Source organism: Aotus nancymaae, unplaced genomic scaffold, assembly GCF_030222135.1.
Source record: "Aotus nancymaae isolate 86718 unplaced genomic scaffold, 86718_ANA_hifiasm-v0.15.2.pri h1tg000006l, whole genome shotgun sequence".
NCBI classification, from domain to species: domain Eukaryota; kingdom Metazoa; phylum Chordata; class Mammalia; order Primates; family Aotidae; genus Aotus; species Aotus nancymaae.
Window position 1 is genome coordinate 79264652 of NW_026988417.1, and position 18224 is coordinate 79282875.

An 18224-nucleotide genomic window follows, 5' to 3' on the forward strand; every position below is an offset into this window, starting at 1 on the left:
TTTGAAAAAGGTCAGGACACAACAAGAGCCTCAGTCATTAGCCTAACAGTCGAATTTTCTTTTCCAAACATTATATTCAACTTTTTTCTTTATTGTCATAGAGCATAATGGATAAATGCACAGATTTTGTTTCACCACTCACTCACTGACGGACCTTGGAAATGTTGCTTAACCTCTCTGTGCCTCAATTTACTCATCTGTAAAATAGGGATAACAATGGCTACCTATCTCTTTAGAGATATTGTGAGGAATAAATGAGATAGCATATGTAAGATACTTGAGATATTGCCTGACCCAAAATGAGTTCTCCATAAGTATTTGCTAAATAATTGTTATATAAGTCATGTGTCATAAGGATTATAAAAAATGATAGCTAATAGTCAATGAGAATTATGCTAAGTGCTTCCCATTTATTTCTCACATAAACCCTGGCAGGTAAATATTCTTACTGTACCAATTTTACATGAAACAGAGGCTCAGAAAGGTGAATCCACAAATTTACTCAGGCAGCAAATGATAGAGTTAGAACTCAAGCCTACCAATCTACTCCAGAACTAAGCTCTTAACTACTATGTTACTTCAAGTAGTTAATGATACTTGCTAAAAGATACTAAAGTTTTGCTCTGTGCCAGGCATAGTTCTAATAACTTTACATCTCTTTCCTCAATTAATTATCACAACTGCCTCATGGGATGGATGCTTTTATTGTTTTCATTATACAAAGCAGAAAATTGAGGGACCAGGCATTAGACAGCTTGGCCAAGATCACATATTGTATTAGTCCATTTCACTCTGCTATAAAGAACTACCTACAACCAGATAATTTATGAAGAAAACAGGTTTAATTGATTTACAAATCAACAGGCTGCATAGAAGCATGGCTGGGGGGGCCTCATGAAACTTCCAATCATGGCAGAAGGTGAAGAGGAAGCAAGTTCACCTTACCACGGCAGAGCAGGAGACAGAGCAAGGAGGGAAGTGCTACACTTTTAAACCATCAGATCTCGTGAGAACTCACTCACTATCACAAGAATAGGAGGGAGAAATCCACGCCCATGAGTCAATCACCTCCCACCAGGTCCCTTCCATGATACTTGGGTATTACAATTCAACACGAGGTTTGGGTGGGGACACAGAGCCAAACCACGTCTAGCATGTGGCTAAGGTGAGTATACCACATACTAAAAAGTAAACAAAGCAGAGGGGCTAACTTTTCATCTCTGTGACCTAATACCAGATAGAAGATAACAATTTCAAAAAGGAAACTCCCTTCTGGTATGTTCATCTAACTAGTTTCTAAGCCAGTGTGACTAAGAGAAAGACTCAATACTGGAATCATAAAAGAAGAAACTGATTAAATGCTAATATATTCTGTTTTGGCTTTCTACTCAATCATTTTCCACCTCTACTAGCAGCCATTTTCAATAGTAATTTTTAATGTCTTATACAATTTCAAGAGAATATAATTCACTATTAGCAAATATAGATTAATTTTTCACATGAAGCAAGACCATTGCTTTCATTTGGTTCGTGACACAAGGAAGTCATAAACAACATAGGGAGAGATGGTGGCTGAGTATTCATTCTATGTAACTATGACACAAAGGAGAATCTGCCAGTGATATATTTGGCCAAAACCCACAGGAATTTACAGTCATGACTTAACAATACTAATGGATAACAATTGATAAGCTGCTAAACAGGATCACACACTATCCCAATATACTCTTGAAGTCTTTGCGCAAATTAGAAAAATGAGCTTTGGTTTGGTGAGCATAAGACAAAGTTGGCTATAGCTTCAGCACTCTAAACTGAGGGTTTGGTGTATGTTCCAAACAGATCTCAATGTATCTGAGATAATATGGGAAGGTACTTTTAGCTGTCTTGGGAGACATGATTAATAGCAAAAACAGAAACATACTGATACAGATCTTGAGAAGAGAATAAATACATGGGTCAAAAAGGAAAATGGCAAGCAAATTTTCTTTACAGGACAATTGTGTGGGAGGATAGCAATGTGTCATAGGAAATACCACCTGTCAATGGTTAGGACAAACTTATTAGATATATTTATAGCAGAATTAAGTATTTAACTTGCTGGAGAACAAGTGCAAGAGGAATATATAAAAGGGTAATGAATAAAATTTAAGATTTTTGTGGATTCTTTAGAATGTTACTCTAGGTAATAAAAAGGTTGTGATCAATTATGTTACCACAAATTAACTACTAGAAGGCAAATAATTAATTGACAAGGAATGGGAAAGGACTCCAATTAGAAAAAGAGAAAACATGATGATAATGGTAATAAAAATTGACTAAAAAAGAAAAAAAAACACCTGGCAGTTGTTGAGCACCTAATGCTATGAGCTTTACCTTCATTACCTTTACAATAACTTTATAGGAAAGTACCATTATTTGTACCATTTTACAGAAGAAGAAACCAAAACTTAAGAGGTTATGTGACTTAAGCAGGATCTCATGTAAAGTAGTAGAACTTGGATTTACATCCCGGCAATTTAACTCTGGAGTTTACCTGCTTGACCAACAGACTATACAGCCATGGGTTAAACTGATGAAAATAGCCAAAATTGACAAGAACACTCATGCAGGTAACTAGACACATCAATGTTGTCACATCTCTTTTTGTATGGGGAAAGTCAGGAGAATGATGTCCCTGATAGAGATGGAATACGTGACTAGAATAGAGTGATGGTAATAATGAGATACAATAAAATACAAATACTGTTAAAATGACTTCTCTACTAACCAGGAAAATAGTCTACCATAAGGAAGACTTATAATAAACAAAATGGAATGAACTTCCATGCCTGGCTTCCTCCTGCCTCTTCAGAACTGACTTGAGAACAAGTTTTCTGTGTAGGCATTTTGTGGTAATGACTTTACTATTATTAACAATGACAATAGTTCCAGGCAGTATTTCATATTTACATAGCAGCCTTCCACATAGGAGCAAAAGTACCTGGCAAACATTCTCATTTTTATTATTGATGGCTTAGATTAATAAAGTGCCTTTCTGTCAAAGAGCTCATTAATCCTTACACAGACTCCTGTGACACAAACAGGCAAGCAATCCATTCCTACATTTTACATATGGAGAAACCAAAGCCCAAGGACCTGTGCATAATTGCTTAGCAAAACTGTGGCTGAGCCTAGAATGAAATCATAAAGAACCCAGTGTTTTCCTCCCCTTGAGTGAAACTCTCATTTACAGCTTCTTACTCCAAATTATCTGAGACATTGGGGCCTTCTTTATCAACTGGACCTTCCTACTCGGAATTTTACTGCCTCTTGTTCAAGCTGGATTCTCTCTCTCTCTCCTTCCTTTTTACTACTCATCCTCCCTCTATTATCTCTCGTCTTCAAACCAACATTACTGCCAGAATAATTTTCTTAAATCTGTTCAGAAAAAAAGCAGAGGTACTTCATCATCTATAGAAACAGACCCCAAATTCCTTCACAGATCATTCAAGGCCTCCTTCAGTCTGGCCCCAATCTATTTTCCTAGCCATGTCTCTGACTGCCATGTCCCCTGTGCATAAGTCATCCAAGCCTAAACTTCTGAACTCCAAACCCACTCTGCTACTTGATCATTCTGTTCCCTCTTCCAGAAATTACCTTTCCAAACTCTTGGCATGATCAAAATATGTTAGTATTTCCACCCCAGGGCTGTCTTCCTCATGAAGCCCTCCTGACTTACCATCTGGAAAAGACTGCTTCCTCCAGCTCCTCCATGTTTAGTCTTATTTGTAGCACTCACCACATTTTACCTAGGACTACAGTGACTTAAGAAAGTACGTCTCTCGTTAGAATGTTCTGCACTGAGATTCTCAGAGTCAGGTCCCATGTCAGATTTTGTGACAGGTGATGTGTAAGAATGAGAAATAGCCCTGCTTTTATGAGGCTTGTAGTCTGGCAGCCTTCCTCATTTACAGTACCTTATCTAAATAGCAAAACACTATTTTCTCAGTTTTCCCAAGGGTATTACCTAATAGTACCATGCTAGATACATAAAAGAGACATCTATTCATTACATACAGCATATACTTTTTAGAAGTGGTTCTCAAAGTATAGTACACAGACCTCTGAGGGTCCCCAAGACCCTTTCATGTGATCCCCAAATTAGTCAAAACTAATTCCAAATAATATGAAGACATGGTTCAACATTGTCACTCTCATATTCTCACAAGTATAGGTTAGAATCTTCCAGAGGTAACTTGATGGTATAACAAAAAATAGGTACATAGGAGAATTCATGTGCCCTCTGTTAAAGTAGTCATTAAACAGATTGGCAAAAGTATAAAACAATGTCACTTTGTCACTAAATTATTTTTATTTTATAGAAAATAGTTTTCATAAAAAGATAGCATTATGTATGTTAACGTGATGGATTTACAATTGTTCATTATTAAATAAATTACATAAATATTTAAAATTTTATATTTTAATCTCTAAAATGATAAATACTAGTGGCTATAACAAAAATTCTTTAGGTTTCTCAATACCTTTCAAGAATATAAGGGATCATGAGACTAAAAAGTTTGAGAATTACTGCCTGTGGGCAGTGGGCACATGTTTCTCTGCAGAACCTCATTTGATAATGCCTGGATAGAAGTTGAGTTTAGACACAGGGTATTGCTCTGTCATCCAGACTGGAGTGCAGTGGCACTATCACAGTCACTGCAGCCTCAACCTCCAGGGGTCTAGGAATTCTACCCCCTCAGCTTCCTGAGTAGCTGGAACTATAGGCATATGTCACCACACTCAGATATATATTTTTTTTTGTAGAGTTGGTGTCTTGCTATGTTGCCCAGGCTTGTCTCAAACTCCTGGGCTCAAGCAATCCTGCCTCCCAAAGTGCTGGGATTACAAGCATGAGCCACCACACCAGCTCTCAACTTTTATCAAAGAAACTATCCTATGTGTGAGATTTATTCACAGGATTTTCTCCTTTCTCTCACTACCCCCTAAGCCCCCTAGTATAACAGTGAGCTGCTTAGGAACAGAGACTAAGTCAAATTTATCTTTGTTTCTGCAGCACCTTGTACAGAGTAAATGGACAGTAAATATTTGCAGGTGAGAGGGAAAGAAGGAAGGAAGGGAAGGAGGGAGGGAGGGAGGGAGCTACCAATGGTTTCACCTGGTATGTTAGAAAATCCCAGTACAGTTTAGAAATCGTTATTTCTAAAATCAAATTTTAAAAGATTTCTCTCATAAGTAAATCAATAAACAAATATTTGTGCACACTAGTCTTTCAATAGCAAAGGATAATTTTAGGATAAAGAATGATGCGAACTTGGAAAGTTGATGTAGTTTGGCTGGCTATGCATAAACTATCTATCTTTCTTATGGATAGTACATTTTTAATAATTAGAAGTGACTTCCTATAGCTAAAATATCTTATTTCTTGATTTAGAGTAAATAAGAATGGGCAGAATTAAGCTGAAGACAACAAAAGGGGGAAGGTTAAAGCAAAACTGTGCATTGGCAAGTCCCTCTCTAAGAGCTTTCTGAGCCCTCTCCTTCCCTCTTAGCTGTTTTACATCCTCATGGAGTTCTTCACTAGCCAAATCTTCCCCCACCAAGTTACCCAACTCAGATGTAAACTCCTAGGTATCATCTCATTCTTTAATTCAATCTGTGAAACTTAATCCACATAATTTTTATAAACAAAGAAATTTAGACATCATCTATTACAACTCTCTCATACACAGTTGAAGCTCAGCTTTGTCTTATATTAAAATTATTCTTTGCTAAAGGACTAGTGTGTGCAAATATTTGTTCATTGATTACTTATGAGAGAAATCTTTTAAAAGTTGCCTTTAGAAAACTGTACTGGGATTTTCCAACATACCCGGTGAAACTATTGGTGTCTTAGTCACTTTAGAAATTAAGACTCGCCCAAGGAAATAGTAATTCATGACATAGCTGGGATAAAAATCTAGCATCAAGGCCTTTTCCTTTTCCAGAGACTATATGAATAAAATTTTAAAATAATCTCCTAAACTCGAACAAAACACTCTGTTTTAAACCATTCTTGATTCCCTCTCCATATAAAAACTTTTCCTGTATATTCCTTCAGTGTCCTGCTATTTTAATGCACCATATTTATTCAAAAGTGGTTAGTACCTATGATCCAAAATCCATTATGACCAATTCACACCTTAATTCAAGTTAGTTTATCAGGTTAACAAGCCAATCAATTTGCCTCATAACATTTCTACTTGAATAGGAGTCTTCAACTAAAAGAGCAAGTGGAAATTTTAAACATGATATCAGTTTCAGAAGCAGAGATACGTGAAAATCAGAATGTGTTTTGGTTCCTTAAATTATAACACAGAGTCAGACATCTGTACAAAGGACCAAAACTACAATAAGTACAATGAATGAAAGATTATTGCCTGTGATACTTCACTTTGTTAACCTGAACCCTGGTTGACAATAGGATAGTCAAACAAACATGTGACACGACATAGAGGTGTCACAAGCTGTCTTCAGGGGATTGATTCCAGGACCACCCCTGAGGATACCAAAATCCAAGGATGTTCAAACCCCTTATATAAAATGGTAGTAACAATGGTAGTAACATATAATCCACACACATTTTCCCATATACTTTGTCATCTCTGGATTACTTATGGTACCTAATACAATGTAAATGCTACATAAATCGATGTTATACTGTATTCTTTATGACAAGAGAAAAATGTGTTCAGTACAGACATAACCATCATAGGCCTAACTGCATTTTCAAACCATGGTTGGTTAAATTTGTGGATGTGAAACTGTAGACACAGAGGGCCGACTGTATTAGTCTGAAACTCACAAAAGATAAAATGCAGTCATCCTTAAGTATATTAAGGGAATTGGTTTCAGGACCTCAGGTCTCTAACCAAATCCACACATACTCAAGTCCAACAATCAGCCTTGTAGGAAAAGTCAGCCCTCCATATCTAGATGTTTCACATCCCAGGAATACTGTATTTTTAATACAAGTTTGTTTGGGAAAAAAAAACACATATAACTGGACCCACATAGTTCAAACCTATGTTGTTCAAAGGTCAGCTGTATAGCTTAAGTTGTTTCCTACCCATTTTTTCACATAGTTTTTGCTTAATATACTTTATTCAATCTTTTGGGCAGGGAATGAGTGAAATATTACATATGTACCCATATATGTGTGTGCGTGTGTGTGTGCACGTATGTATATATATTTATTTATTTATTTATTTATGTCTTAATATAGAAGAGTATCTTTATTAAGATGTATCTACATTTTAATAAACTAAACTCCAAAACAGAATTACATTCATTCTTAAGATTTATAAGTGACTTTCTGAAAGCAATACTATCAAGATTGTCCACAGTTAAATCTGAAACAGCCTAAAAGTCAGTCTCAGGATTTAAAGCACTCACAACCCACCTGGGCTTTCCAAAAGTACAAATAGAAAGAAAACTTGAAAACATCTGGCATACATAATTTATAGTATCTACAATGCCAATAATAAATTATCACATGTAATAAATGCTGTTCAACTGTACACTACATTTTTCTAGTCTTAACCTGAATAGGTTTGTTATGTTAACCAAATTTTCATTAAAATCTCATACTTTGATTTTAATAGTAGTTACTTTGATACTGATTATCAAAATACAGAGAATTATTTATGAAGAACCTAAAATTTTTGCACATGCTTACTCAGTCTTCAAATAAACTCCAGGAAAATCCCAATTTCTAAGAGAAAGCACTGAATATGTGCTCCTGATAAGGCATCAAATTACTTGGGAACTCTCAAACAATGACAGCCCCAAATGCATCTTCCTAAGACACAGCTAGATGTTCTACCAATCAGTGGAGAAAAAAGTTTGTAAAAATTTTATACAACACTAGAATGTCTTAGTCCATTCAGGCTGCTATAACAAAATGCCATAAACTTAGCAGCTTATATACAACAGAAATTTATTTCTGACAGTTCTGGAGGCTGGTAAGTCCAAGATACAAACAGACTCGGTGTCTGGTGAGGTTTCACTTTATGGCACATAGACAGTGTATTCTTGCTGTATCCTCACATGGTAGAAAATATTGCTAGCTCTCTGGAATCTCTTTTATAAGGACACTAATCCCAGTCACCTTTGTTCTCATGACCTAATCACCTCCCAAATGTCCCATCTCGTAATACCATCTTCTTGGGGTTAGACTTCAACATAAGAATTTGGAGGGAATACGAGAGAGAGATCCAAGATGGCTGATCACTAGCAGCTCGGGCTCGTAGATCCCAGTGAAAGCACAGAGAACGGGAGGACGCCACACCTTCAGACGAATATTTGTTGCTCATGGACCAGGAGATTCCCAGCAGAGGAGCCCCACGTGTCGCCAGGGCGACTCTTGTGGCCAGCATGGTGGTTTTGCTGGTGCCTTAGCACGCCAGTTTTTGGTGCAGAGTCCGGAGACTCCCAGGCAGAAAAGCACCATCAATCTTAACATGGCTGTTTTGGCCAGCACAGTGGATTGCTCAGATTTCAGCGCTGGGAATCAACAAGTTGGACGTCTGCTCAGAGACCTAGTTAGAAAGTCAGTAATTACAAAGACAACAGACGGATAAATATATAATGAAGGGAAGAAATCAGCGTAAAAAGGCAGAGAATACTCAAAATCAGAATGCCTCTCCCTCTACAGGGGATCGCAATTCCTCATCAGTAACGGAACAAGGCTTAATGGAGAACGAGTGTGTTCCAATAACAGAAGCAGGTTTCAAAACGTGGGTGATAAGAAACTTCTGTGAATTAAAAGAACTTGTTCTAACCCAATGCAAAGAAACTAAGAACCTTGAAAAAAGGTTTGATGAAATGTTAACGAGAATGGACAATTTAGAGAGGAATATAAGTGAATTGATGGAGCTGAAAAACACAACACGAGAACTTTGCGAAGCATGCACAAGTTTAAACAGTCGAATTGATCAAGTAGAAGAAAGGATATCAGAAGTTGAGGACCAGCTCAGTGAAATGAAACGAGAAGACAAGATTGGAGAAAAAAGGATGAAAAGGAATGAGCAAAGTCTCCAGGAAATATGGGACTATGTGAAAAGACCTAATTTACGTTTGATAGGTGTACCTGAATGTGATGAAGAGAATGAATCCAAGTTGGAAAATACTCTTCAGGATATCATTCAGGAAAACTTTCCCAACCTGGCAAGGCAGGGTAATATTCAACTCCAGGTAATACAGAGAACACCACAAAGATATTCTTCAAGAAGACCAACCCCAAGGCACATAATTGCCAGATTTATTAGGGTTGAAATGAAGGAGAAAATACTAAGGGCAGCCGGAGAGAAAGGTCAGGTTACCCATAAAGGGAAACCTATCAGACTTACAGCAGATCTCTCAGCAGAAACCCTACAAGCCAGAAAAGAGTGGGGACCAATATTCAACATCCTTAAAGAAAAGAACTTTCAACCCAGAATTTCCTAACCAGCCAAACTAAGCTTTATAATCGAAGGAAAAATTAAACCTTTTGCGAACAAACAAGTACTTAGAGAGTTCACCACCACCAGGCCTGCTTTACAAGAGCTTCTGAAAGAAGCACTATACATATAAAGGAACAACCAATATCAGCCTTTCCAAAAATATATCAAAAAGAAAAGAACATTAACACAACGAAAAATTTACACTAACTAATGGACAAAACAGCCAGCTAGCATCAAATGCCCGTATTAAAGTTATATATATTCTAATCGGATAAAAAGCCAAACCCATTGGTATGCTGCATCCAGACCCATCTCACATGCAACGATACACAAAGACTCAAAACAAAGAGAAGGAGGAAGATTTATCAACCAATCAGAGAGTAAAAATAAACAAATAAATAATAAGCAGCAGATGCAATTCTCGCCTCTGATAAAGTAGACTTTAAAGCAACAAAGATCAAAAGAGGCAAAGAAGGACATTACATTATGGCAAAAGGATCAATGTAACAAGAAGAGCTAACGATTTTATAGATCAACGAGACAGAAAATTAACAAGGACATCCAGGACTTGAACTCAGACCCGGAACAAGTAAACTTAATAAACATTTATAGAACTCTCCACTTCAAATACATAAAACATACATTACCACCTCACACCTATTCCATAAGTGACTACATAATTGGAAGTAAATCACTCCTCAGTAATCGCATAGCATTTCATAGGTTTAAATGAAATATTGGTTGGCTGCTCGTTTGTTATTTTCTCCCCTTATTCCTTCCTGTTTACATCAAGCATAATTATTGGTATAAAAGAGGTTTTCAATACCCATTACTAAACTGCATTCTAGCCTGGGCAAGAAAGCAATACTCTCATTCTCTCTCTCTCTTTCTCTTCCTTTTTCTTCCTCTTCTTTATTCTTTTTCTTTCTTTCTTCCTTTCTTAAAAAAAAAAAAAAAGAATCTTATGAAATCTAAAGTGGTTCTAAATAGTACTCTCAAACTTTAACATGTATTAAAATCTCCTAGGAATCTGGTGAAAATGCAGTTTCTTAATCAGTGTGTCTGAGTAGTAGGACCCGAGATGCTGCATTTTTATCAGTCTCCAGGAGATGTCCATGCTGCTAGTCCCCAAACCATCTTAGAGCTGCAAACGTCTTAAAGGATGGAAAGCAGTAAGTAAGGGTTTTGCAGAGCAAAAACAGGCATAATAAACAGCATGAAGTAAATCACAGAGGTAGGAAATACTTGAGTATGTGTGATGAGACTGAAGCACACTGGTGTTGCCAGGCTATTTAAAAGGTCATGAGTGTCTAATATGGGGATGAACAGGAGTATGACATATCTCGCTTTGTCACACAGGCTGGAGTGCAGCAGTGTGATATCGGCTTACTGCAACCTCCGCCTCCCAGATTCAAGTGATTCTCCTGCTTCAGCCTCCCGAGTAGCTAGGATTATAGGTGCCTACCTCCATGCCCATCTAAGTTTTGTATTTTTAGTAGAGATGGGGTTTCACCATGTTGGCCAGGCTGGTCTCAAACTCCTGACTTCAGGTGATCCACCAGCCATGGCCTTCCAAAGTGCTGGGATTACAAAAGCATGAGCCACCTGCCCTGCAGGAGTATAACATGTCTTAAGGAAAAGGGAAGTTATTACATGGATGACAGAGTATATCAAAAATTCTTTAAGTAGGGAAATTATACAGTAACAACTGAAATTAAATAAAAAGTCTGGTGGCTTCACTGGTAGAATAATGGACAAGAAGATAATATACTAGGCTATTTAAATAAACCTGCTAAAGATGAGGAGTAGGACTTAAATTATGGCAGTAACAACAGATTTAGATGAAAAGAGATTGATCTGAGAAATATTTAGGAAATAGAATACGTTGATTGTGCCATCACTTGTTAATTTAAAAATCGGGTGGTTGTTATTTCTTTGCATTTTTTTTGCAGGCCTGATATCTATTCTTAACCTGACACCTAGTAGCATGTGATCCTGAACAAACAAGCCACTTACCTTATTTTAGCAGCGGCTTTCATATCTTTAAAAAAAAAAAAAGTAAAGATTTGACCCAAATGAACAGTGTCGTTGCTTTAAACCCTAAAATGTATGAACCTGTGAACTAAATTCATCTGATTGAATTGTAGAGTTATAAAATGTATTCTAGTACCTACTACAATGCCTGGACTTTGTAAAATGAATTCTTAGTACATACAACAATACCTGTACTCTATATATATACATATATATATACACACACACAATATATAACAATGTATTATATAATATATGTACAATAGATGACAATATTAGTCATACAATGTGTGTATACACGTACAATGTGTGTGTGTGTGTATACACATTTTATGACTAATATTGAATCTACCTAGCTGATAGGTATTAAAACTTGAGACATTTTAAATCCCTCCTCTTCTTTGCCCACCACATTCATTACCAAGTCCGGTTGTTTGTTACATATGCCTTACTGGAAATTCTTTGGTTTATGCACTTTTTAACCAGATTCCTGCAATAGCACCTTAAATGTTCTCCCTGGTTCTAATCAAATCCCCTTCCAAACACTCTCTGGGAAACTGAAGAACTCTGGAATCAGAAAGACTTGGGCTTGAATGCTAACTCCACTGTTATTAACTGTGTGATTGTCAGTAAGTGATTTAACCTCTCTAAACCTTGGTTTCCTTACCCGCAAATTATAGGGATAATAGGAAGATGAACTGTTCATAAAGTACTTACTATAGTGCCTATTACACAGTGAGAACTCAATAAGTGTTAGTTATTATTTTGGAAGACACATCTCAAAGAAATTTGAGCAGGCACTTCACAAAAGAGGAAAACAAAATTACCAAAAAAAAAAAAAAAATGGAAAGATGCTCTTCTTCATTAGTAATCAGCAAAATGCAAATTAATACTTCTATGAGTACAATTATGTATCTCCCTGATTAGCAAAATTTAAGAACTTGTAAATCAAGTGTTGCTGAGAATGTAGAGTTTCTCACATACTGCTGCTGGGAATGTAAATTGATGCAACTGATTGGGGAAAATATTTTGGAATTATTTAGGAAAATTAAAGGCGCACATACCCAAAAACTCAGCAGTTCCTTCCCTTGATATTTATCCTAGAGAAGGGTAAATACCAGAATCTATGATAACTAATATATAAACATAAAAATGATATTAAATTTATATTTATACTAGCATTAAATAAAATAGATTTAATCCAAATGTTCAACAACAGTAGACTAGATAAGTACATTTTGGCATAGTAATACAGTAGAATACTATACAACAATTTACATGAATAAACTCCATGCATTAACATGAAAGAATCTCACAATGTTAGCAAAATCATCAGGTGATTGAGAGTCTATATGCTATAATTCCAAATACATGGAGCTGAAGCATTGTCAGAACCAAGATTTACAGCACAGAGATGCACACATAATTAGAAAACCTACAAAGAAAAGCAAGGTAATGTGCATGACAAAAGGTAGGATAGTAGTTAGAAGTGGGGAAGGAAAAGCATGTGATCTGAAAGGGACACATAAGGGCTTGCCAGGAGTGCATTATGTAATGTTTGATTTATTTGTTTGATTTGTTTACATGATGTTTGTTTTACAATTATTCTTTAACCTATGTTTTATACACTCTTCTATGTGTATGGTATAAAAAATAAACTGATTATGTCAATCTCCTACTTAAAATCTTTCAAAAGCTCTTCACTTTAAAACAAATTCCAAACTCCTTAATTTTATCTAAGAGACCCTTCATGGCACATGTCTTGTATTCCTCTTTAACTTTATCTCTGCCACTACAATTTCTGCTCCAGCATAGTAAACGATACCTAGTATCCCCACACAATCATGCTCTCTCAGGCTTCTGGTCTGTTAAAAAATGTTCCCACTATGCACTGCATCCTCCCTTCCCCTGGCTATCCTCTTACTGTGCTTAATAGTCCACTAAAAGATCCCTTCCACTGGGAACCCTTCCTTGACTAATCTCTACCACATCTGCATTAGAGTCTCCTCTGATGAACTTCCTTTGGCACTCTATACCTACTCATGTAATAGCATTTTATAAATGCCACACTCTGTAACACAACTACCCCATTAATAAGCACATTTTATTATAAGCACTACACTCTTTAGACTGAGGGCTCCTTTAAAGCAGGGACTGCCTTTTATCTACCCCCAAAGCTAAACCTGCTACCTATATCACAGATTCTCAATAAGAGTTTGATTAGTGAAGTAATATTCAGAATGGAGAGAGCATAATATGCTTTCTACATGATTGGCAGTAACATATAATATATTAGGTTAAACCATATAAAATTGCCCTTATTTTAGATCAAAAATGGTTTGTTATTGGCAATTGTGATTCTTTATAATACTTATTAAATACATTTTGACTAAGCACAGTATAGTGATGGCTATTAGATCTGTTTCCTCAATATAATGGGAGACAGGTTGTGTTTTATGAATTGTTTTATAAAATCACTATATGAAGTAACTCTACGATTAATTTCAACAGTCTTCTGCAGTTATAGGCTATACATTAATTCACAGGGGAGCCTACCTATCTAGAGTTATATAAGCCACTAGGCAAATGAAAGAAAGATATTGATCACTAGCTCAAAACAGCTTCTTTTGGAGTCTGATAAACACCACAGTCAAACTCTAGTTCTCAAAGATGTTACTTGACAGATTATAACTCATTCATCTCTGCTGGAATCTATTGATTATTGACTTTGGTGACTATGAAGCATCAAGTATTTGATTTAAAAAGATATTCTACCTGTGTGTGCTGATATTTTTATAAAATAATAAATTTTTAAAGTTATTCCAACTAGGCAGAGCAACTGGATCTATTTTTAACATTGTTTTGTTAAGCAAAAGGATTTGTAGGCTAAAACGCCCATGAATTGAGTTTTATAAAACTGTGATTTCTCTACTCTTATTTCAGAAAAGCTAAATGGGGTGTGTGTGTGTGTGTGTGTGTGTGTGTGTGTGTGTGTGTGTGTTCCTAAAAGAAATTGAAAACCATAATTTAGCTCAGAACCAATTTTTCTACTAAAGATGAATCAGTACAATATAGTACAATGTTGCAAATAATAAAAGTCATTTAAAAATAACGGTACCCAACTGTTACTCTGCCACATGAAAATGTTAATTGCAGGTATCATCCATGGTGGTAGTATATGCTGCACCCATGCACTTCAACACTTTTCACTATTGTATGTGGTATTAGTAGTACCACACCATTAAACATTCTGTTCTATTGATTTTCACTTCTGTAGTTGACATTATTTGGAGCAGTATTTCTCCAGATCCATATACCAAACCATCTGCAATATTTAAATTGGTTATGTAGATCACAGTTTTCATGCTAAGAAATGTTTTTAAATTTGCAACTCACCACAGCTTGTATGGTTTCTCATCTATAGGAAACAGGTCTAATTCAACAGTTTCTTGCATGAGTTGCCATAGTGAAGATCTGAGATGGGTCTGTCGTTGGTGTTTCTCACACTAGCCTGAAAAGTAAAGCCGAAAAACAGATGAGTTTGATTTTAAGATTTAAATGGGAACTTCACCTGTATTTAGAAAACCAAAAAGCTGACATCAAAGACAATTGGTTATTGGGTGGGTGAGTGCAGGCAGAGGAAAGAAAACATCTCAAGGTAGTTATCTCTATTCATAATTTATTGCAAGCACAAGAACTTTGATATTATCAATACCAGAAGAACTAGATATTTTAATATCTGAGCATAAACCAAATTAGTAATTCCGATTTCAGTTGATATAATTGGTCTTGTGATATGAATTTGGTTTTCTAATACAAGGCACCCCATTCATCCTCAACTGGGAGAGCTCCACTGTTACATACATTTACATATTCTGCTTTTCATATAAGATTTAATTGGAATAATGGTTACATAGGTACAAATAAAGGAGGATAATTTTGAAAACCTCTGAAGTATGCAAAAGAAAGTAAACCTAAACTGGAGTTGGTCCGAAAAGACCTGTATTTATGTTCTTCCATCACCTGATCTAGTTACAAACCTACTTTTTCACCATTATCGCCTGTTCTTCCCACCATTATATTAGACACGATTCTTCAGACTCTGTGGCAGTTTTTAACATGCCACCCATTGTGAAACCATAAGTTTTTATTTCTAGTTTGGAAAATATGGTCATCATACCCAAAAGAAGCCTCTTCTTTGCCACACTGAGTCTCTTTCCTGGCCAGGTGTTTACAATTACTTCTAGGACTACTGCTCTCTCATCATCCCACCACCTCACCCCGATACCCTAGTGTGGCCTAATTATTACCTACCGCCACTTCAGACGAGGTGGATTCCTTTCTCCTCTGAATTTCTATTGCACTTATTATCAAAACACTAATATGGGCCCTTGATTTTATACCATCTTTATTGGTATTTAGCCTCATCTCCCCAAATGAGTATAAGTTCCAATTGGCAGAAATTTTGTGTTACCGTTTCTCAATTTTTTCTACCATAGAACTTAGCAGAGGAGAGAGATCCAAGATGGCTGATGATTAGCAGCTCGGGCACGTACCTCCCAGTGAAAGCGCAAAGAACGAGAGGACGCCACACTTTCAGACGAATATTTGTTGCTCACGGACCAGGAGATTCCCAGTGAAGGAGCCCCACGGGTCACCAGGGCGACTCTTGTGGCCGGTGTGGTGGTTTTGCTGGTGCCTTAGCACGCCAGTTCTTGGTGCAGAGTCCGGAGATTCCCGGGCAGAAAAGCACCATCAATCTTAACACCACTGTTTTGGCCGGCTCAGTGGATTGCTCAGATCTCAGTGCAGGGAATCAACAAGTTGGACGTCAGAGACCCAGTTAGAAAGCCGGTAATTATAAAGACGACAGACGGACAAATATATAATGAAGGGAAGAAACCAGCGTAAAAAGGCAGAGAATACTCAAAATCAGAATGCCTCTCCCTCTACAGGGGATTGCAATTCCTCGTCAGTAACAGAACAAGGCTTAATAGATTACACCTGTGTTCCAATAACAGAAGCAGGTTTCAAAACGTGGGTGATAAGAAACTTCTGTGAATTAAAAGAACTTGTTCTAACCCAATGCAAAGAAACTAAGAACCTTGAAAAAAGGTTTGACGAACTGTTAACGAGAATGGACAATTTAGAGAAGAATATAAGTGAATTGATGGAGCTGAAAAACACAACACGAGAACTTTGCGAAGCATGCACAAGTTTAAACAGTCGAATTGATCAAGCAGAAGGAAGGATATCAGAAGTCGAGGACCAGCTCAGTGAAATGAAATGAGAAGACAAGAATGCAGAAAAAAGGATGAAAAGGAATGAGCAAAGTCTCCAGGAAATATGGGACTATGTGAAAAGACCTAATTTACGTTTGATAGGTGTACCTGAATGTGATGAAGAGAATGAATCCAAGTTGGAAAATACTCTTCAGGATATCATTCAGGAAAATTTTCCCAACCTGGCAAGGCAGGGTAATATTCAACTCCAGGTAATACAGAGAACACCACAAAGATATTCTTCAAGAAGACCAACCCCAAGGCACATAATCGCCAGATTTATTAGGGTTGAAATGAAGGAGAAAATACTAAGGGCAGCCAGAGAGAAAGGTCAGGTTACCCATAAAGGGAAACCTATCAGACTTACAGCAGATCTCTCAGCAGAAACCCTACAAGCCAGAAAAGAGTGGGGACCAATATTTAACATCCTTAAAGAAAAGAACTTTCAACCCAGAATTTCCTATCCAGCCAAACTAAACTTTATGAGCGAAGGAAAAATTAAACCTTTTGCGAACAAACAAGTACTTAGAGAGTTCACCACCACCAGGCCTGCTTTACAAGAGCTTCTGAAAGAAGCACTATACATATAAAGGAACAACCAATATCAGCCTTTCCAAAAATATATCAAAAAGCAAAGAACTTTAACACAATAAAAAATTTACATCAACTAATGGGCAAAACAGCCAGCTAGCATCAAACGCCGGTATTAAACCTATATATATTTTAATTGGATAAAAAGCCAAAACCCATCAGTATGCTGCATCCGGGCCCATCTTACATGCAACAATACACAAAGACTCAGAGAGAAGGAGGAAGATTTACCAATCAAACAGAGAGTAAAAATAAACTAATAAACAAAAAGCAGGAGATGCAATTCTCGCCTCTGATAAAGTAGACTTTAAAGCAACAAAGATCAAAAGAGGCAAAGAAGGACATTACATTATGGCAAAAGGATCAATGTAACAAGAAGAGCTAACGATTCTATAGATGAACGAGATAGAAAATTAACAAAGATATTCAGAACTTGAACTCAGACCCGGAACAAGTAAACTTAATAAACATTTATAGAACTCTCCACTTCAAATACACAAAACATACATTACCACCTCACACCTATTCCAAAGGTGACTATATAATTGGAAGTAAATCACTCCTCAGTAATCGCATAGCATTTCATAGGTTTAAATGAAATATTGGTTGGCTGCTCGTTTGTTATTTTCTCCCCTTATTCCTTCCTGTTTACATCAAGCATAATTATTGGTATAAAAGAGGTTTTCAATACCCATTACTAAACTGCATTCTAGCCTGGGCAAGAAAGCAATACTCCCATTCTCTCTCCCTCTTTCTTTTCCTTCTCCCTCCTCCCCATTCTCTCTCTCTCTTTCTCTTCCTTTTTCCTCCTTCCTATTCTCTCTCTCTCTTTCAA

The 18224-nt window shown here is 36.7% G+C and overlaps 1 protein-coding gene across 8 annotated transcripts in view; it reads right to left on the bottom strand.

The window, feature by feature from the left end:
• Nucleotides 1-18224, bottom strand: part of MAPK10 (mitogen-activated protein kinase 10) — a 562186-nt gene that overhangs the window by 293935 nt on the left and 250027 nt on the right. For all 8 annotated transcript variants that reach the window (XM_064368902.1, XM_064368904.1, XM_064368906.1 and 5 more), the window contains one exon: nt 14913-15027. The gene's annotated coding sequence lies outside the window, so the exon portion shown is untranslated. The remainder of the gene's footprint in view (nt 1-14912; nt 15028-18224) is intronic.